Genomic DNA, 23,235 nt, shown 5'->3' on the forward strand with positions numbered 1-23,235 from the left:
TCTGGTCTTCTACAGAAGATCAATTACATTATTGGAGCAGCAAATAACAAATGAATTCATTGTGCTCAGTAAATTTATATTCTCATAAAGTACCTGCTAGGTTCAAAAACATGAATGTCTTTATTTTACTCGTATCTCACAAAACCAAGCTTGGCAAAAAAGTACTGTAGTTCACCAAATTGATAGTGACTTATTCATCTTTCTGATTGGTTACTAAATAGACACGTAACTTCTTTAATGGCAATAAATTCTTCGTAGGAATGAGATCAAAAAAGAGAACTGCTGTCTCGTGCTTCTTGAACCACGAGACAGCAGTTTGATCAATTATTTCCATAAAGCAACCAATTCATATGCGCTGCTCACTTCATTCATACTGTTATGTTTTTACGATCGTGGATGATTTAACCAACTATTTAAGTGCCAAGAAAACGTACTTCACCATCGTGTAATTCTCGCTTTGTGCATGGCTTACCCAAAGAAAGATCGTGTCAGGATCACATGAACTAGATGAAATTTTTTTTTTTTGTTCGGTATTTCTGCACATGTCTGGAGTCGGATCATTTAGTGTGGAAAGCCACAACAGGATTCGGAATCCAAGAATTGTCCACAACTTTCCTAATGACCTCCGTTAATCAGCTCCGAGCATGATCCCGCCAAATGGGCTCTCCCCACTGCAAGATTTGAGATGCTGTCCTTCGGGCAGCCAACCTACCCACCATTTTGGCTTTAGCATGACACCACTCCTCTTCCAAAAGCTTTTATTTTTTTGTTCGTTTCTGTGACAGAGAACACGAATTGTCACCAACATCCGTGAAGGCCAAGTGTAATCGTTACTTTTTTTTTTAATATCCTATACATACCTGCAATGTGAAAACAGACGGCAGAGGTAATCAAGTGCGAATAACTAACTTAAACTTTCGGATCTCTTGTTCCTTAATACTGTTAGCTTAGCGAATTGTAAAGGGCGAAAGTGGGAGGAGATGGAACTTGTTTAGCTTCATTACCCGATGGCATTAAGAACCCAACCAACTGATATTTCTTTAGTAAGAACCGATAGTCTGATGTTTTTTTACTAAATGTCTTAAGGGGGGGGGGGGAAATAACTACATTTAACTGCGCACAACAGAACATTTAAAACCATTAGTAATAATTTGCAAGTTTTTTTTTTCCTTTTAATTTCTTGATTTCTATAAAGCTATTATGGTAGTGGCTGATGTCTCGCTCGGCTTCATCATGGATTGTGCCCGTCGTAAGTGGGAGATGGTAATAACATCGTTATGTTTAATTCTCTCTCATTTGCTTTTCAAAGAATGTTTCTGCCGCCACTTTAGTCTACTGTGGCAAATAGTTCTCCTTTCAATAAGAGATGTCTAGTAATGTGCTAAACTAAAATTTATAAAATGCTTGTTTTAATTGCCATAGCGTAGTATGCATTTGTAATTTAATGTATGTTGACATATAAATTATTGCAAATGAATTTTAGTCGGCATCATCGTTTCATTAACATCGGAAATATTTTAGATCAGCTAACCTAAATCTGAAAGTTTATTTGTACTGTGTTTTGTATTCAAGGCCATTAATGAAAGTCCAAACAAAAGTATATGACTCGTGTTAGATTTCAGAAATAATGAAATAATTCGAATTATTTCATTCGAATATTTATTCCTAGAGGACCCGTAATCGTAGTATTTGATAGTCGACATTATTATAATTTATATACTACTTTTGTTTTCTTTTTGAGATGGCCAAATAAGTTTGTTTTATATGCACCGGGTCTTCATTACATTAAAACAAGCGAACTAATAATATATGGTTAACTTTATGAAATATAGAAGTAATTCATTCTCTGTTTAATGACTCAACGTGTAAAATTTCACTCTAAACTTTCAACGATCACGTGTGTATGATGCGAGAGAATAATATGGAAATATTAATGCAGCGAAACACAGTAGTGCTGAGTAAGCAAATGGATCTGTTCCACGGAGTTGACTTTGTTTCTCACTGGAGGAAGCATCTTTAGGGAAATTCTTCTCCCCTTGCTATATTCGTAGGTTGCTGTGGCTACAGAATCCGTGTGTTATTGAGTAAGATGGATCGCAGCAAATGTGGATGTAGGGCACGTGTGGAAATTGCATACTTATCCCTCTTTGTGTTGTTCTGAAGACGCATTGTCATAGCTGAGCCGTGAAACTAGCATCAGCGTGATGCTATGTGCTGCGTTTACATTCCTTTAGCTGCTTCCCGCGGATAATGTGTTGGCTTGGTGTAGAGTCCCGATTGCTATTATAATGCAAGAGAAGGAAGCAATATTTTAAATCTACTTACCATTGTTGTTGGTGTGCTACGTGAGAATCTTGCTACTCTGTCTCTCTCTTTATAGAGATTACTGAATGGAGTAGTCCGGCGGCCCTGACGGACGGAAGTGACGGGAAGACCGTCTTCTCTCTGAAAAGCAGATAAATATCTTGTTACGTAGAAATCTGGCATGTGGAACACACTTGCATGCTAAGAAAACCTTCTCGATTCCCAAAGACAACGGGTTCTTTCTACATCTTAGTTCGTTGTCATAAATTTAGAGGGGGTGTTTTAACTTGGTACGCTTTTATCTCCAGTACAGTGGGCTGTCGACGAATAGACATCAGTGATCGATAAATTTTCCATTACGACACTGTCTCCAGGTTTTTCGCCGCTACAGTTTAAAGTGACATAACTATATAAATGGTTCTCTTTTGTCTGCTTTTTATCACAGAACTCAGAAGAATGAGTTCGTCTCCGTCCCCCTTCCTTCTCAAGAAGAGATAAACTATGACGGAAGAACTTCAGATTTAAGTGATATTTATCAGGTATTTCATCAGTTTCTTTTTCTTTTTTTTTTTCCTTCTATCGTATGATAAGTTTTGCCACCTTTGTTATCTGAGTTTTTATCGTTCTTTACTCTAATATTCTGAAAACACAACACTCACGCTCTGCTTTTAACTGAAAATTGGAGAAATTCGCATTTATCTTCTCTTCTTGTTTTTATTTCCTTCTATTACTTTCAGTTATATTTTTTGTTTCGGAAGAAACAAGTTGTTTTTCAAACACACACAAAAAGTGTTATTCGATTTGAAATCGAGATTAAATTTTCTTATCTCTCTCAATTCTTTGTGTTGATAAACAAGCCACGGAACACACTATAGTGGCAGACTTGATTTACAGATATTTCATGCATTAGATAAATGCGCGAGTAAGTAACGTGTGTAGCTGTATTAAGTCACATTAAGTAACATCCTACTGCTCTTTTGTATGACGTTCATTACAGTAGTAATACCAGTTATTATTTTCAGCTCAGCAACAATTTCCATCATTTATCCATACTACAACTACCATTTGATTATCGCATGATAGAGGTCTGTTTTTAGCAATATTTTTTCTATGATTTAATATTTTTCTTCCTTTTCCAATACCAGTTGCTCACGAGAACTGTGAGGCGCTTTAGCTATGAATTGCTTTGCTCGGTTCTGGTTTTGACAGACTCGAAGATTTCTTTTTTATTGTATGTTCGACATGCTGTCACAAAAGATCACTCAATGAACTAGACTTGCGGCCTACAGGGTTCACTGCTATTACATATGACAGTGTGATACAAGGTCTTGTTACCAACAGGATATTTATTTCCGTGCACACAATGGCAACAGTAAGCTTGTACGAAACGAAATCGTTAAGAAAAATAGCGGGCCGTAAAGAAATCTTTTGATCCAGGGATGTTGAAAGTTGTATACCATTGTATGACCTATTATAATAGGTCATACAATGGTATACAACCCTTGTGGGAGTTCCATTCTTAGCTAGTGTTCGATTTGTACCGAAATCATTTTGCTGAAGTCCGTTTTCAGACGTACTTCTTGCGAACAATAAGAATACTTGGGTATCATATATACCGTTATCGTATATATCAATTCATAACTTGGTAAGTATCGAACTTATATAAAAAAAAAAAAATTCTGTTCATTATGGGAATATATTTCTAACGTTTAATCGTTTTAAGAATATGTTTATGTTAGGATTTTAAACAAAAATGTTCAGAATCCTCTCTTAAACACTTAAAGGGGAAAAATAGTCAAATTCCCTCGAAAATGGAAATAAAATACGAGTATAGACCATGATCCTCTCCCGCGCGTGTGTGCATGTGTTGTGCGCGCACGTAAAACTGCGTGGTAAGCGATAGTTTCGGGTCATTGTCTTTAAACTGTGTAAATTGCTACGGCGCGTCGCGTTCAACGCAGTGTCATCTGTCATATCTGGACGTTTGTCATGAGGTGTGGCGTTCACTATTACACCCAAAATTCTCTTGACTCAAATTCTGAATGACTGCAAACTTTATTGATTCTCTTGTTGTCCAACTTGTTTGTGGACATTTATAGGTAGTAGTAGTATCTTTGTATGTTGTGTATTGTAATAGAGATAAATATGTTGGCATCTTTATCGAGAATTTCTCTTAAAGCGTCACGCAAAGGTTATTGAAGGCCGCACGCATCGCGTGCACAAAGGTGCTGTATTCCTATACAGCTGTATTTGTTGCTGACGAGGTTGTGTAGAATCCAAGTTCCTTTTTTATTTCTTCTTCTTACTTTTTGTTTTGGCAACTGAGGTTTATGATTTAATTGATCTGAAAGATTATTCTTTAATCGCAGTCTAGCAAATTTTAATTGCATCAGGAAATTTCTTTCTCCATATCCATTGTTGCAAAAGGCGTCCAAATTTTGGATACTGCAAAATATATTTGATAAAATGTCATTCCTTCACTTTGACAATTAGATTGTCTATAAAATGTATGCAGACTTGCTGTAGTGCACTGTTGCGGTTTCCAAGAATTGGTGTAGACTGCATTTTGCCGAACAGATTTAATTTACTGACTTGCACAAATGCTATTCAATCAAACGGAATCTATTGATAATTACATGAGAACAGCCTCTCATAAAAATATTCTAATTAAGATTCTAGAAAGCAGTAGAACTTAAATAAATGGTTTTAAATAAAAGCCTCATTGTCGAGAATTGGTTATTATCAAAAACATGTAATTTTTATTGGGTGAATGAAATAAGCGAAATCATTTTTTTTTCTTGTCATAACTGTGATTCTTAAATACGAGGAATAGTATTTCACATTTGGATACCACGTTTTCGATTTTTCTCACAGTTTTCTCTGTAAGCATTACGTCCTACTTGCTCATTTTTCATTCTACAGTTTAACTTACAACTTAAAGCCTTTTAATTATCCTTTGTTTTCAGTTTCAGCATTCTTTCATAACTATAAGAAGTATTAAAAAATGGTGATATATATATATATGACTCCTATCCGAATATAGTACATGCCTTAACCGCGAGTTGGTTAAGGAATGCATAATCTATATTTAAGTTGTAATTCTGCACTGCAGTTAGAATTGAAGGAAATTCAGGAAGATGATTTAATGTAAAATCAAGGATGAACATTATTCTCACTCTTAATTATCTACATGGATCATATTATTATCAAAGAAAATGGCATTAAATCTAGGGTTCTCTAACTAAATTGCATAACAGCTGTTACAAATTTGGCATTAAAATCAACAATAAAAATCTCAAACTATGAAAATATGCAGGAACATAGAAAAAACTTCTGAATGAAATCTATAGAACAAGTAAAATATTTCAGCTATTTAGCCACAGTTTTGAGTGAAGATGGCAAGATAAATTTGGAAATAGACAACAGAATAAACAAAGTTGGTGTGGTGGAGAGCCAGATGAATAATTTTTTATGGAATAAGAGAGAAATTACCCAAAACTAAACTGGCAGTATATACGATAATGTTCAAATCAGTTTTCAGTTCATGGATCTGAGAGTTGGGTTAGAAATAAAGCACTCGATCTTTCACTAGAGACCACTCATATGACAGTTTTGAGCAAAATTAGGGAAGTGAAAAGATGGCATCAATGGCAGAATCATATTAAAAATTAAGATATTAGGAAGAAACTTGACATTGTTTTGAATTCAAGAATGTATGAACAGGGCTAATCTCAGGTGGTATGGTCACTTAAACTGAATGGGATTGCAAAGAGCCAAACAAGTCTTCTTTGCCAGGTTGGCAGGGCAAAGACCCAGAGGAAGACCAAGGTCTAGGTGGACTGATTCAGTCAGAAATGCCTTAGTAGCATGAAATACTTGTTGCTAAGCAACTGACATGCAATAGACTAATTTTGAAGAAAACTGTTAACAGGAGATCAACAATTGCAAATAGTATTGTAAACTTAATTATGTGATGCTGTCGTAGTAGCTTGAACAGTTATTGAGGGTACAACTATCAGGAAATTAATGATGATCATGTATTGTTTTTTTTATTTATTTTTGACATAGTCCGGAAACCATGCTCTAAAGACCAAACATGAAGCGCTTTCATGATGCTTACGTCTCCCTCACAAAGACAATCACAAACATCCCTGCCCATGGCGAGATTCGAACCCACAAGCTGTTGAGTGGAAAGTGGATATGCTAGAGCTAGATAATGCATGTCCTGGTATCTTCAACTGCTGCAATCTGCAACCGTGGGAGTATTATTATTACAGTATTGTTGTGCATAGTAGTAACAGTTCGATGTCGGTACTATTTATTTTTGTTATTTCGCTTAGTTGAGTAATATTTAATATTTTGTGAAAAAAAATAAAGGCCAAAATTAATATTATAACATGCCATCTCTGTAATTACTGACCAGAGCCATATTTCTTTTTCAATAATCAATTAAGTGAGACGAAAATGATTTTTCTACACTGATCCTTGTAAACAAAAATATGGTATGTTTTCGCTGACATCAAATTGGACAGCGAACCTCGACGCATAAGCCAGCTTCCAATATTTAATGAATACCGAGGATGGAAGCGAACAACCGCTTCTCCTAAAGAACTATGAAAGTACAAACTAATCATTTTCTTCCAGCGAAAGGCTGCAGCATTTTCACACTCGGTAGGTTAAAGACAGGACAGTGAACTGTCGATGCTTGGTATAACATGGTATGCAAATTAAATCATTTCATAATTTAGCGAAAACATTGGTGTTATGATTGCTTTTTTTTTTCATCAATAAGCTGAAGTTAGAATAGCTGACTTATTATCGTTAATACATTTTTAATATAGATGGGATTCCTGACATGTTTCGCTAGCTTATGTCTAGTAGCTTTATCATATATCAATATATAAATAAATGGAAAAGAGGAAAATGAATATATAGAAAGGCGGTGTTAATAAATGGAACATTGAATACTTCCTGTGTTGCATTTATCTTTTCATTGTTGTCTGTGCTTTTCATTGTTGGAACAGGGATCTGATTAGAAATTTTCATAACTTGTGTGCAATTTGAAGCACTGCATCTTATTCCATCCGACCTTACTTTGGTTCTTTGAAATGATGTGCCAAGAATATGTTTTTCTAAATAAGACACTGTAGTCTTGGACTAATCCATAAAATGATTGATCGACGTTACATGAGTTAGTTATACCGAATTTCTCTTTTTCCTCTTAGGAGCAAGTTGTGTTATCCCTCACGGATTTTATAACTTAGGCTAGTTTGGCCTATGTCAGGCTTATCATAGATAGAGTAAATTTTATAAACACCTGAGAATTTTTGAAAAAGGTTTAAGATCTTTTGGGGATCTCAAGAATGCTTCGTAATTTTATGACTGATGTCACATTTAATATTTTAGCAGAGAAGCGAGTGGAAATGCCGCTGACGTTTGGCGATAAAAATCCTTGTAGCTAGTGATTGTATAAACACGGGGATTTTTCTGTGTGTTTTCTGCAGGTTTTTTCATTTCCCAAAACAGGAAAAACCGTCGGAGAACAAACGCAGTTAATGATATGAGACACTGGAATCACAGCTTTAGTTATTACGGAATATAAGTGTACGTATGTGGTGGACATAACTATAATCAATTAATATACGAAATTCACTTAAGTTGGAAATATTTAATATGAATAGAATTTTAGGTTGTTTCAAGAACGACTACAGTCACGGACGATGGGGGTGGTCTATTTTTGGAGCTCCAAAAATAAAATAGAAATTAAGAGTTGAAAAATCGATAACACGTGTCCATAATAAATTGTTAAATGCAGAAGTTGCAAGAATTTAAGGAAAAGACACCGAAATTCATAAGCGGTATTGAAAACAGGATAACTTCCCCAAATTAGGAAGTTTTAATATGAATATTGAAGATTGTATAAAGAAAGCCTTCCTTATATACAGTCTTCAAGGAGACTTTGAAGGTTTATCTGGTGTTGAAGTTGAGCTTCTCAGACACATCTTTGACATATGAAATGGAAACTAGAAACTTTCTCTGAAGGAATGGGACAATGCCAAAATTATCAATTACTTTGGTGATGATGATGGGATTCTACCCATTGGAGATGAAAATAGTTATAAGGAAAGACATTTCATTTTTTAGAAAGGCTATACGATGCGCTCAAGTTTTGATCATGTCCGATTTCTGAGATGCAGGATCAATGTACTTTTCCATACCTGATTTCTTGCTGTATGCTGAAGACTACAATTAGGTTGTCTTCACTTTTTCGGTCATCAGTTGTGTTGTGTTTCAAGAGTAAATTTAATCTTGGATTGATTTAATTTTATGAAGTGCCAGAGCTCAGACGAAGAGTTCCGGACTGATAAAAATGTCTTCGACATATCGAAACCGCACAGAAAACTTGGGGAGAAGGTAGTAAGTACGAGTATATGCGCTTCTGAATGTTCCATATAATATGCAGCTGAATGTGGGAGAGAGAGAGAGAGGTAACAGAGCACATTGCAATTCCTGCGAGATTTTTGTTTTCCACAAAAGCCAATTTTTATTAGAAACGTTGTTTCAAAGAAAGATGTAAAACCTATATTCATCATCCAAACTTAAATAGAAATTGGGAAAGTATTAGACAGTCACTTCTGTTTACTCTGCTCATTACCTCTCATAACTGTTTTCAATTTATTATTTGATAATCTCAGTGTCTTTTCCTTGAATTTTCTTGCTTTATTATCATGTTTGACAACACTGTTTTCCATTGTTATTCTATTCTGTCTCTTTAAGTATATGCACTGAAAATAATTTTGAAACGAGACGAACATTCTTGAATATTTTACTTATATTAAATAATTTATTTCCAATGTAAGTGAATTCTGATATTGATTATAGTTTAGTTGTTTTTGACCTAATGTCAACTAACCGCCTATATACTGTTCAACTAGGTCTGCCGAAATCATTTTTTTTCAGAGTAGTTGCGAGGCTTCCACTTAGTCATTGGTAAATAAAGATATGGCATTTAGATTAGCTTGGGCGCCAAGGGCAGATCTCTTTTTAAAACAAAGGGGAAGAACCACTAAGAATGTGGTTTTTATTTCGTAGTAATTAGTATTGCATATGAACAGAGGCATCCCTTTTTTTTTGTCCGCTTCCAAAATAATCTTTCTAAGTTGATAGAGTGCTTTATCTTCCTTTGGTATTATATTGTCTTTCTTAGAATGTTTCTGCAACAACGATGTACCACTAAAAGATCAAATTGATCATCATAGAGAGCAAAATACATGAGCATTTCTAGATTTATGATTGTCAGAAGAAAAGGTGAGATACTTCTAGAAACGTATAAAAGACCTGTTTATATTGGCAGCTGTCTTCATGCTAAATTTCTCCATAATTCCATCTAAGGATTCTAAAGAAAAGACTATTATGCACTATTCTTTTAAACATAAATATTGAATATAAGTATTTTAGCAGTTACGGAACGTTTTGAGATTCCCGAAATATATTTTTTCATTTTTTTTTTTTTTTTGAAAATACTGAAGTATTTATAATGCTTTTTTTTATTATTTTTTTAAAGTCCATGCGTGCAGAAATTATGAACTTTATGAGAACTACATGGCTTGCAAGAAAAATCCTGTTTAACTGCTCATGCAACATCACCCAATCATTTATCAACTGATCCACGGCTACGATGGCTATTTTAGATTTCTTTGCATGCCGTTATAAAGTATCAGGTAAGGTTATCCGTTCACACGGAATCCTGAATAACATGCAAAGCTTAATGTACTATGCGTGGAGATCGCTAATCAGCTCCTACATTCCCTGAAATCTCAACTATTCCTAGTCATCGACAAGTAATGCGAGAAGCAGAGAAAGCTGATAGACGATAAACGTTTGAAACACATGAATAGAAGTTACTTATTGTTCAATGGTTAAAGTTTAACTTGAATTACGTCTAGAATTTTTTAAAAAAATTCTAGAAGCTTAACCATGGAACACAGAATTTTCTATTACGTCTTATAAAGAACATCATATAACGTTAACATAGCAAAAAAAATTATTATTGAAACTCAACAAAATTTGGAAGTATAATAAGCTAGAAATATTCATATTTTAAGAAAGCACCCTAAAAGGCTTCAGCTTTGTAATCCACCTTATTAAAAGAAGAATAATATTTTATACAAAAAATACGATATTTGTATATTTAAGTTTTTAAAAAATTCGATAACAATTGAGATCTTAAAAATTACAAACTTCAACGCAAGTCGCTAGTATTACAGTACTTTGGATATTCTGTCTAGGAGTCCACTTATTCGTCTTTTATTAGTTATTTTTATTCTTCTTCTCTGACAGCTGTTTCTTACTGTTAGTTATCGTAATTGAATAACTCAGTCACTTTTGAAATTTAAGTGTGCAAATATCGGTTATTGGATATGAAATACGTTATTAACCTTCTCCTGAATACGTTAACTAAAGCTGCTTCAGTTAATAAATGATGAATAGTATAGACGCCGAGTTATTTAATTTTAAAATGGACTTTAATTGTATTTTAAACCCGTGTGACATTAATGATATGGCCTCCTTGTCGAAAAAGTACAGTAAGAATGCTCTTTGAAGCGGAAACTCATTACGAAGATATTTCATTTTTTAACAAAATTACTATCGACATGAAAAAAAAAATGTTATCTCGAAATCGCATTTAAATTTATCAGTTTCCGTCACTTAGCGAATGTAAGGATTGCTGTCTTTCAGTTTCCTTTGCAGTGCTGTTTGCTTTTGTGAAGATTATGACGAAATTCCAATCACCTTCCGCACTAGCTTGCAGAGAATAATTACTGAGAGCCGAGTTTCTCAATTTGCCAGACTTAGAGCGTTCGCAGAAAGAGGAGATTGTGAACTTCGCTATCGCTGATCGCAGCTTCACAATGGTTATCGAGCCTCCGTAGGGTTTTAATCTCCAGCATGAGTGCCCGGTCAATATCGGGAGCTGAAAGGGGAGATGCTGGTGAATAGGTGTGTGAAATTAACTTGATTACTGCGATCTTGGTTTTGTGCGCAGTGAATTCGGAATTAGCCGGTCACTGTACATCTGAGCCGAATGTAATATGTTGTGTGAAATTAGCTGATGAAATCACTAAAGATGAAAAAAAATATATTTGCTTCCCTCCAAGCGCTTTACTCGGTATTTCATGCGTACGTTAAGGATGTCTCTAAGGAAATCTTTTTTATTTATTTTTTTTATTCCATGTGACACGAAAGGAACAGTTAAGCTTGCTCGTAATTGTTGTAGGGCATTTTCAACCGGAAGGAAATTTGAAGTTTTTCCTCTTGAGCTTTTCAAATATCCCTTGCGATGAAGTTAACGTTTCTAAATTCTGGCTGTTTTGTCCTTACCAGCCTAGGTAGGGGGAAAAAGCAATTATAATATTTACATGTATAGGCTCAAGTAATTCCCCAGTAGTCTTCATTGAAAAAACTTTAATAATTAAATCATATAGATTGTCTTTAATTATCCTATAAATTACTCGACGAAGATAAAAGTACTGTAATAACGAGCTGATAAAGGTTAGAAATGTAAATATACAAAAAAGCAATTAGTAATAGTTTCTTTACATTGTATTACTGATTATTATTGCTAAATATCCCGCAAGCATTTTTGCATCCGTTATAGATTTTTAATAATTGTATTAACAATAATTACATATGAAGCAGTTTTTCTTTATAATAAATATCCCCTGTGATGAATTTAATTAATAAGAAATTATACTCGCTTGATCAAAGTATTTTTTCTAAAAGTCAAATGATAAGATATAGACCTCCTGAAAAAGAAAGCACAATCTACTCGATAGACAGAATTACTTAACTAGAGATAGTATCATAGTGTTTTTATATTTAAAAAAAAGGACTTTAAAATGACGACTACGAATTAAATTTTTCTTTACTTCATAATAACGCTTTATGATTAATTATGTTGTAATATTTGTCCTGCAGATATTTTTGAAATGTTTATGTCGTCACCTTGAGTTTAACAGCTTCATATAACTGTAAAGGGAAGCTTGTGTGTTCTTTTCATGATTATACTATGAACACATTTATATAAACAAAAAAATCAAAGTCTTGGAAGTTACTGACATCTTTTTTAAATTTAAAAAAAAAAAAAAAGATGAATAACGGCTGCTGAAATAACTATTTATAGGCGAACATCATATATATAGTTGGAAATTTCTGTAAATTGTTTGGCATCCCCCACAAACTCAGTCTAGTCACACCATTCTAGATACAGCTCTGGGCTGTACCTGGAATGGTTTGATGCATGCATGTATGTATTTTTTTGTGATTATTTTAATTCTCTTCTACACGTTGCAGTTGTTTTCATTATAATTTTGAACTAATTGTTTGGAATATATCCTATAGACTGTTTCTTACTGAGGTCTTTAAAAGTTTCCAATATAATCAGTTAATTTGAAAATATAATTTTTATTTCTTACAGAGGAAACTTTCAAAACTGTTTAAATCCTCTTCAGAGTACTTCGTTGCAGACAATTTAAGCATGAATCTCAGGAATGAGAACAAAGCTAAAAATTTAGCTGCAGCCAGTACGTAGTGAATAACGCCTTTAAAATGCATAGTTAAAAAAAATAAAAATGAAAAACATACTGCTGTCACTATTTAGAAATTTCGGAATATAAATGAAAGCATATAGCTGTAACAAAAGAAATAAACTTGGGAAGAGAAAACAGTAAACAGAAAACAAAGCGGAAATGAGTTTTCTAAGAACTTCACCAGAATCAAGAATAGATTACGTAGGCGAGAGAAGCAAAGAAAGGATGAATAAAAGAGAGAGAATCAAAGAACTTCGAACAAAACTACACTTTGGTTAATATCAGATTAGCTTCCATCTGTGTTTAAATTTATCTTTCGCTTTCTCCATTATTCATGAAGTTCTGTTTTTATTCGCAGTTACGTATAATAAAAATAATCATAATAAAGTCCCACCAAAGTTAAATGTAAATAATTGTAATTAATTATGCATCTGTCCTGTGTATTAAGGATAGCATAGAATCGACACATTCTACAATAATTCTCTTTCTTTACCCACATTTCCACCCGCGTGCATTTACGTACTCATGTCTATGAGCCTACGCTGACATTTCTTTCACAGATTAATGTTGGCCGTGGTGCCGGATGCGTTCCTTCTGGCAGTTGTACGTCTCCGTTCATCTGAAGAGCTGTAACCCCCTTCAACTCATGGCGCTGCTGTCGTTAAACCTAGAATTCAGTGACTTGCGCTTTGTTCGGGGAGAAATGCATTTGAAATGCACGGCTCCGTCAACTCTCTCGCCCCGACACAGTAGAAAAGCAGTTCACAGAGACTAGCATTAATCCTCGTCCCGAGTAGTGTAAACATAGAACAAGACCACCGAAAGAAGCATCCGGGGGAAAAATGTATTCCTTATACGCAGACTTTTTCCTCTATCCAGGGGGAAAAAAAATATGGAGAGCTAAGTGCCAAGATAAGTAAGATGCTAATGAAGAATGAGAAAGTTGGTTAATACAAAACTGATCAGCAAAACTCACTTGGGGAAGGAAATGATTAAAATCCTTTACGAGATGGCGTGCAATGATTGAACCATTTTTCGCAGTTTTTAATGTCTGTAATTGGTTAAAACGCAGCAGTGATGTGTAGGTGGTCACATACATTGAAGATCACTCGTTTGTGACTGAATTATAATCGATTTTTGTTTTTTACGAACCACGGATTTTGCTCTGACAGTTTTCTCTGCATTCAGCAGCACAATAATAGTTCGTTGATCTTAAACTTGTGAACTGGAAATAGTAGCAAAGATTTGATTAATCTGTTTTTCATTATTTCTAAATGTTCTGCTTAAAAAATAAACACCCTTCCATTAGGCCTTTAAAGTATACTGCCATTGGCACCTGGACGCATTGGGATGTAGCTTTCCTCTATAATCTGATTTCGAGATTTATGGGATGCTTACGTATCGTGGTTGATACGAGACAAGCCTCTTGTTTGGAAAGGCATGGGATTTGACGTGAAGAAGGCTTCGTGGAACTTTTTTTTCTCCTTTTAACCGAGCCTGAATTAGACATGAGAGAGAGATTAAAATAGTTTTTCTCTCTTATAAGAACTTGAGAAGACAGACGGCTTTCTTTCACACACACACACACACTCACATCGTTGCTTCCGTTCCTTACTTATAGCAGCCTTGCCCTTTTGTATATCTTAAACAGAAAAATGAATGCATAGTTATGAAGTTTCTTTATTTTCTTCTGTATTAAATAACTACATCTGAACGATGACTTTCTCCTTTCTCGACTCTTTTATTGTGATTTTCTTTTGAGTAAAGTTGCAACTTAACATGTTTATACACAGCCACCTTCTAATTTTCACTAACTATGAAAGTAAACATAAGACTTTGTTTTTTAAATTATCAAAATGCGTATGAATTCGCTTTGTTTAGTGCACTGTATGTATTATTTAATGTTTTTTTTTGTTGTTTGTTAACAAACAAAATTATAAAGTCTGCTGTAACATTAACTTGGTTAGGTAACAAGAAAACTAAGCAAGTATTCGCTATCGCTCGACCATTTGTAGTGTGTCATCTTTTAATTTTTAATGTTTTTTTTCCCCACACCATTTCCCCTTTTTAACTTATTCAGAAAAAATTGTTGATGATAACTATTTATATTCATAAAAAGTGCAGTACAAGTTTGCACTCGTGTTCCGGAGGGGTATTTGCAGAACGTGTTTACAGAAAAAAATTCGGTCACAAAATCTGCAAATGCAAATCTACTTTCTTGTAAAAAAAAAAAAAAAAAAAACCTCCGTTAATTATTAATAAAAAATTTTTATCAAAAATTAACGACGTTAAGGACGCATCCTCTAAATTTCATTTCTGCTTCTAAACTTTATGCGTATGGAAAAAAAAAATCTTCCCACCACTCTGAATCACAAATAAGAAATGTCGAAAATAACATTTACTTAACGTATGTTATCAACAGCGACTATTAAATCCGATTTCAAAGGAAGTCAGTGCGAACTAGTAACGAACAATAAGTTGAATCTTGTTTTCGGGACGAGCGAAGAACAACAACCCATGGAACGAAAGCATCCCCCCCCCCAAAAAAAAAAAAAAAAAAAAAAAAAAACGTTTTCCTCAGAACAGCTGATTTGCAGTAATTTATATCTTATTTAGATACTGGCAGCGATGTTATAAATACTATCACACCATATTAACAAAAATAATCAATTAATATTACAGAATAATCTATTCTGTTATCTCATAATACTGCATGCCCGTTTATAGTATTTTGCAACCAGTTTTTTTTTTCTACAAATACACCAACCTGCAGATGTCTAAAGGAAAAAAAAATTGCAGTTGATCTGTAATATTGCAATGAGACTATCAGTCAGGAAAAACCGAAAGTTTTTGATGGAAGGAGGACGACTTAAATAGGAATGCAATTAAGTAAATCTCTCACCTTTTGAAAATTTAAAGCATAGTTCGTACAGGTCTGCACTGACGACATTACTATATCATGTCCATCTATATATTTGTATTCTTTCGTGCTGACATATTTGTATAAAGAATGCTTTATGATGATAAACCTTGTAATATGCTAAATTAGGATTTTTCAGAAATAGTTTTGCGTGTTTACAACTGACGCACTTATTAAAAATCATTCATCCTAAAATGGAAGAGCCATCTTTACTTCTTCCCCGAACTTCGTCTTTTAACTTCAAATTAAATATTTTTGTTTAAGGTGAGCTCCCTACAAGCAGTTAAAAATGAGCTGAAACACGAACCTTCTTCATAGGAAAGAAAATTGTCCGTAATTGTTGTTCATCTAACTACTGTGTGTGTGTGTGTGTGTGTGTGTTAAACATACGCAGCTACTATTCTGTTAAAAAAAAAAAGGTCCTAAAACGAAACTTGCGTATTACCCACAAATATTCATTAATTTTCAGAGTAAAGCTTTAAGATCGCCGAATATAAAATAAATATAAATAAATATTTTATTTATAATATGGGATATAAACCTCCTCATTTTAATAACACGACTGAAAGTAAATAGTGGTTTGCTGGAAGTAAAAAACAGAAGTTTCATATATTGTTATCATACTGTCTAGACTGAAATTCAAGATCGCTCCGTATATATTGCATTATATTTAAAAGAGGTTCTTTCAAATACAGACATTCATTTCGTTTTTCATTATAGTGGTTAAGAGACTGCCATCTGTCTAACTGCCAGTTTCAGAGATTGTTTACTCCTAATCGAAGCACCGGTAAGTATCCCTTGGAATACCATATCGCCTCTCCTTTCGGCGTCAAGTGGTAATATTAAGGCAGTCACGCGGAGATAAAATTCCAAACTTTGGAAATGATAGTGTGAAAAAACTTCAAACATTGCAAATTTAACGGAAGAGACTCAAGTATATGGAGGGGGGAAAATGATCTCTACGTTTCTGTATATCCGTAGCATTCAAAAAAATATCAAATATCCTAACCATCATAATGAAAATTAGAATGATCGTTCCTAACAGGAAGATTATCTTAAATCTAGTGCAATACGTAAAATTCCTTGTGAAGTTGAGCCGAAGCTAATGAGGGCCTGTATATGAGATACTTTTTGTCTGAGAAAATTTGTCTTTGGCTATATTTTATTAATTATTTTATCTTCTTCATTTTAAGCATACTTAATTTTTCCATCTAGAAATTAGCAATTGATAGTTTCATCAGAATGAGACTTTAATTAACGTGCGATTTCTGTTATGTAATGGAAGAAAAGTGGAACGTCACTGGAAATTCAGCTTCATCCTCATCGGAAAGACGAGTTTTTTGCTTTCCAGTCATAAGTTCCTCGCTCATTGTGAAAATTTCTGAAGCTTAATTTTTATTTATTTTTCCATATTCGGACCAACTTTCTCAGTAAGCATTGGTAGAGAGTTGTAAATGGCTAAAAGTGTGCAACGACATAAAGTAGAGCGTGTCGAAAGACTTGAAAGGTGCTTATCTCCTCTGCCGCCTTTTCTGTGCGGACTCAACAACTGGGACAATAGCCATCATCAATCACTGGCCTCCCAGGATTACTCGTACTTCAACGATACCATATCTCCTCGCAGTCGCCTGACGAATTGCCCTTCCTGCTTCTCTACATGCTGTTTAACTACTGCTACAGACGAAACGTTGCAGACAAAAAGGAGAAAGTGATCTAGCAGTACCGCACACCGACCTCCGTATATGCACGTGTTTTCATGGCATCTTGCTACTCTGACAAATGTCCGTGCTGCTTAGTTAAGTGCTTCCAATTTGGTGACATGTACTAGCTACTGTACACTTCTCGGTTTATGGACGGGAATTACTCCAAGACTATACTCGAGTCTATTGAGACTTATTTACTTTAGGACGCCATTTACGTCCTTGGAATGAAACAGTTAATGATGATGTGGGTTACTTCAGTACATGCTCAAATAACATTAGCTGCATGTAGCGAGAAATGAGCCCGTTCATCTTGCTTGTGAGTGCAGGACGAATTTGACAGTTGCCTTTATGTATACCTTGTCATTGATTGTACGGAGTTGTTCGTATGAATCGTTCAGCCTCTCTCACAGTGTAGATCTTCATATTTCATACACGTGTTTTGTTAGCTGCAGCAAGAGCTGCTATTTTAAATCTGTGCACGTTCAGTCCATTTGTATTACGATTGGCGAGTACGCCAGCTTCGAGAAATTGAATTTAAAAAGCTGCAATCAAAAACAGTAACTGAAAACTTATAGGTCCGGTTGTTTAATTGAGTTGTCATTATACGAAATGGATTGACATCGCTGATAACGTTGTGTTCGACATGAAAAAAGTTCATGGTTATCGAATCTCCCAAAAAATACTTATTCTAAGGTTTTTTTTTTTTTTTTTTTCATTTGGCTCTGAATAATTCACCCTGAAGGAACATACTTGACGGACAGCATCTGATTCATCATGGGACCATGCGATCGCATCTGACTGAGATTTTCCAGTTGAATTGTCTGTATTTCAATCTGTGTCCTAAAAGGGCATGTACGAATGTCTTAGTTATGTCATTTTGAATAAAATTAATGTCTGTTTTCTATTTCTGGTAGCTGTTTTTCATATTTTGAATCATTGCACTTCCTTTCGCCAGAGGTTACTGGTAAAAGCTATGCAATAAACTGTCTTACATATTAAGTCATTGAAGTTTCAGTTGATTTTTATCACACTTAAATTCTTATATTTACTTCATATATCATTTCAGTCTTAGCATCGTTTTTAATGCTTCACTAAGTCATTTTCACACTCTGGGATGATATATTTAGTATCTGTGCTCTCTTTGAATTATAAATATAGACATTTAACGAATATGCTAAAATGCATATAATTACCTGTTACATAATGGATTTCATAATTTTTTTTATTCTACCAACCGCTTGTTCTGTAGCTTATTCATGAAAGGACAGTTTCATACAGCATAAGAATTTCTCTGGCTACGAAATGCATACCGTCTCCAGTTTTACGAGTCTCTTTGTAATTCCTTGGCATAAAAATCTCACCTCGGTGGTACTCGGAACAGTATGAGTATTGATAGATGGTGGTATTAGTGCCATGGTAGACGTCCCGAGATGGTAATGTTTCCGTCTGCCATTACTTCCGCTCTGCTGGTGCTGCTGCCAGTCCAATGAACTAATGCCTGTCAAAGGCTGGGAAATCCGTTTGCCTTCAGACTACTACAACACTCGTGCGCACATACATGTTGGGGGGGGGGGGGGGGAAGAGGCATTGATGGCTTTTCACGATGAGATGAAAGCCCATCACTTGCATCTTACTCTCGGAGGGAACAACTCTTAAAAAAAAAGTTTTCAGCGACTCCGAAAATATAACGTTGAAATCTGTGTTTACTCGTTTACAGTAGAAAATTGAGCAGTCTCGAAAATGCATACCTATCACCGATGTCTGTAGTACTCTAACTGGATTAGCTAATGCTGTTGTCTGTTTACTAGCTCCTTCGTGAAGCGGTATCTTGTATCTTACAACGTAACGGTAGAAACATGTTTAATTTTCTCCCCGGAATGAGAGGCGAACAGCTGTCTTAGCTGGTTGCATCAGTGTCGCTAATCTTGTTTTGTGTTTGAGAAAACAAACTGCTTTTGTCGCTGTCAGAATGCTACATGGTAGTGAATTTATTTAAAAAGACCTTATATTAGTCTTAATACTATTGGACGTGTTTTAACTAAGACTTTGAACATGGACTGATTGAAAAAATTCTCGTTGCAAAAATAGAATTTTGAATAAGCTGGTTGTTCTTATCCTCCACCCGTTTTTCTGTCTGCTCCAATACTTTTATTTGGCTTGATAAATGCTATAATTGTGATCACGAAATTTTCCCTAGTATGTGTGTGTGTGTGTGTGTATGTATGTATACACACTAGGGAATATATATACATACTAGGGAATATATATATATAAAACAAAATATGAATTTGATAAGTGGCGTATTAATTTGCAAGACACGAAATATTGTTCGAATCATTCGCAGATTCGAGTTAAGGGTGATAATTTCAAAATAAATAACTATTTGGTAATTAATCGCTTCGTGAACATAATTGAATATGTTTCGGCTATTCTGATTATCACAAAGGCGCTAGCCATATTATGTGCAGTGAAAACAAAATCATGATATCCTATGTAGTGTAGCGACAGAAACCGCAGCCGATTTAAAATACAGTAGTTTACAGACTAAAAAACTTCAAGGTTAGCGATAATAGATTGATAAAAATTCTAATCTTATGAAATTACGAAATTGTACAGTTTAGTCAAGTCGTTCTCGTATCCAAAAACGCTGAAATGAAGTTTTTTTTTTTTATATAGTTTTCAGTATCGCCTGTCTTGCCAACACTATAATGTATATTTTTATAGTTATGAAATAGAAGCTTATCCGAAACTCGTCAGTTCAAGACATCAAAGAATTTGAAGAGAGAAATTTATAAATGGTGTCAGTGATGCTACCGATGTAGTGATCTCTATTATGTTTGCCGTATTTTACAAGGTTGAGGATTTCTAAGTTTCGAATATCGTTTTCACTAGTTAAGTGTAATTTACCGAAGTGTGAAATCATTCTCAAAGATGTGGAGTATTTCATACTCCACATCTTTGAGAATGGTATTACTACTTCATCGCAATTATTGTGCTTGTGTAACTTTATTTTATTTTTACAATGGCAGCTTTCTTTGGCCACTTTGCACACTATTGATTTCTTTCACCATTTCCGCTGTTTTCTGTGTGGCTCTGTTTGTCATGCTGTTCTGCCAACAGAGAGACCTGATTCGATTGGTAAGAAAATATCATTAGTTTTTTTTTTTTTTTTTTTGGCATGAGCTCGAAGCTGTACTGCCGGGAAGATTCGCAATAAATGATATTTACATGAACATAAACTTTTTGATATCTTTTTATGCCTCTAGTTGAGACATAAAACGGCACGTTAATTGTGACTTTCTTATATTTCTTTCTTTCTCTTATTATATACCCGTAACATTTCGTTTTGTACTTTCTTTCTTCATTGTTTCTAACTTTGTTTACTCCCGCTAACAAGTAATGGATATTTCTGGAATTTAAAGTAGAACTACCTTTGCGAAATGCCTTTTCCAAATTTGCATCGCTTATGAGAGGCAGCTGCTTTGTTCATCCACCATCTCTTTGCTGTGTTGATTGTGTCTTGTTAAACCAGACAACTGTTAACAAATGGCTTGGTATTCCGGTTTTCTCTGTTGTAAAATAAAAGTGATTAGAATATTTTTGACTTTAGTTTAAGCTTAGCGTTCGCTGTCCTGCTAGCCTAAGCGCATCTTGTTAGGTGAAAAAGGTTGGAGGGGGGGGGGGTACATGATTTATGCGAGCATTAGATAAAAAGAAAGCAAGCTTACAGAAGCTATATTTTATGCAGTGAATGCTAGTGTTAACGGGTGGATTTATGTTGCGTTGAATAGCACAGAGAACAGCTGCTTAGATTCCAACGTTTATAGATTGTAATCGTTGTGTGTGTGTGGTGCCTTATTTTCCCTGTTGTAAGTACACGCATTATGATAGAAAAACATTGACCATCCTTAAAAACAAAAATTCTGATGGGCAGAGAGCATCTACTGTTTGATCTAAAACTCTGTCAGGCCCAATATTGGTAGCCGCTTAATTTCCCAAGGGCAAGGGATATCGCTTTAGCGATTACTAAGCTATTTAGTCTCTCATCTGGCAGAACTGAAATTGGGATAGTAGACAATTTCCATATTATAAGTTCTTAATTTAAAACTTCTGGTCGGCGGAATAGTCTATTTTAATATCTTGATGTTTTGTTAAATGCTTTCATCAAATTGCAGGTTGAATGCTTCTTAGAAAGTAATGTGAAAGGTCTGTTTAAGGGAGAAAAAAACTAATGATTTTGTTTTTACTTTATTTATTGAAAATAATTAAAAATTATTTTAGTGAATGTTTGCACTCATAGTGCTAGGCCGCACAAAGAAAGAGGGCTTTAAGTTCGATACTAATCGCCGACTACAGGAACTTTTTCAAACCTTTCTTCGACCTGCCCTAAGTTAGTCAATCTCTGGCACGGGCAGGTAGGGTTTTTTCTCTAGGAAACTCAAGATTTTTATCCTGCAAACCAAGAAAATCGATCGTGGCATTCACACATATTTCAGACAACAATATGATTGTTATGGACTGGGGATGGTAGCAGTTATCTGCCATACTCTCCTCCCCGGATGCCTATTAAAATCATTGCGAGCCTTAGACTAGCTCTTTGTGATGGCTAAGGGCTGAGATTGGCTGCCCCATCAACTTCAACAGTTAGTTTAGGCTAAACAGCACAGCTTCACCTACTGCGTTTGGGAAGTAAAGGATGTCAGCGGATTGGATTCGTTCATTTTATATTTTTTGGAATGCTTAATTTTTTGTGGGGCAGGAATAATTCTTCTAGTTAGTTGTTTTTCTTTTTCAGTAATTCAGTATGTAGCAAATGTTTATTAAATATGACGTAAAGAATATTGTGTAATACAATATTGCACTTGTCAGCATATTTGCTCATGAGACTTAAATATTGGTGTGTATGTTCAACTTAAAAGAAAAAGTCTTTGGTTTGGGATCGATACCCACATGTGTAAAGAAATCTATGCACGACTAAACACGATAATTTTTATTGTATACGGTTTTTTTTTTTTCCTAGTTTTTCACATATTAAATTAACAAGGCCAATTGCCACTTTCCCTGCCGGGCTTTCTCCATCGTTGTGTATGAACATATTTCCAAACTGTAAATTTAAAAGATGTGAGGATGTGATAATAGATAAACAATTGTATTTCGCAATGGCATTCTTGTATAGTGACACCATTAATTATCATTACAATTAAATGCGTTTGGCATGTGTAGTGTAGTCGTTTTTTGTTTGTTTTTTTTTGGTCTAATTTTGCATTAAACTGGTCTACATATAGCGAACGCAGAAAAAAATCATTTCAGTTTATTTTGTCAATAAAACGGAATTATAAAAACAAAATTTCACCAAGGAGTCTTGAACGTAGTTTTAACCACTTAGACATTAGGATTATTTTTATGTATATACAGTATTGCTTAAAATTGTTCGCTTTTGTTATCTATATTTTCTTCTTTCGCAAGAATCATCATGACGTTGGAAGATTTGCGTTATTTTAAGAACTCGATCGAGTGTTGATACTTGGTGTGTGTGTGTATGCTGTATCCATATATAGTTACATTTTTCCGCAACAATTAGACAGTTGAAACCAATCGACAGTTTCAATAGCGAGCCGAAATACCAAATTCATTAAATCCCATCTAGCCTGTGCGGAAATACGAAGTTGGAATTGTTTTGTCAATATAATCCAACTTAAAGCAAAAGTGAACACTGGGT

At 34.6% G+C, this 23,235-nt stretch overlaps 2 protein-coding genes across 11 annotated transcripts in view; one reads left to right on the plus strand and one right to left on the minus strand.

The window, feature by feature from the left end:
- The window catches only part of Nin (blastoderm-specific gene 25D), a 511,736-nt gene that overhangs the window by 375,446 nt on the left and 113,055 nt on the right, over positions 1-23,235 (plus strand). The window lies entirely within an intron of this gene.
- Positions 1-23,235, minus strand: part of LOC150097700 (XK-related protein 4-like) — a 90,593-nt gene that overhangs the window by 28,791 nt on the left and 38,567 nt on the right. For 2 of the 4 annotated variants that reach the window (XM_090406758.1, XM_090406757.1), the window contains exon 2: positions 2,326-2,445. The exons of the other annotated variants lie outside the window; for them this stretch is intronic. The gene's annotated coding sequence lies outside the window, so the exon portion shown is untranslated. The remainder of the gene's footprint in view (positions 1-2,325; positions 2,446-23,235) is intronic. 4 annotated transcript variants of the gene reach the window in all.

This window comes from Typopeltis vanoorti, chromosome 17, assembly GCF_054136105.1.
Source record: "Typopeltis vanoorti isolate ZY-2024b chromosome 17, IOZ_Tvanoo_1.0, whole genome shotgun sequence".
Classification (NCBI taxonomy): domain Eukaryota; kingdom Metazoa; phylum Arthropoda; class Arachnida; order Uropygi; family Thelyphonidae; genus Typopeltis; species Typopeltis vanoorti.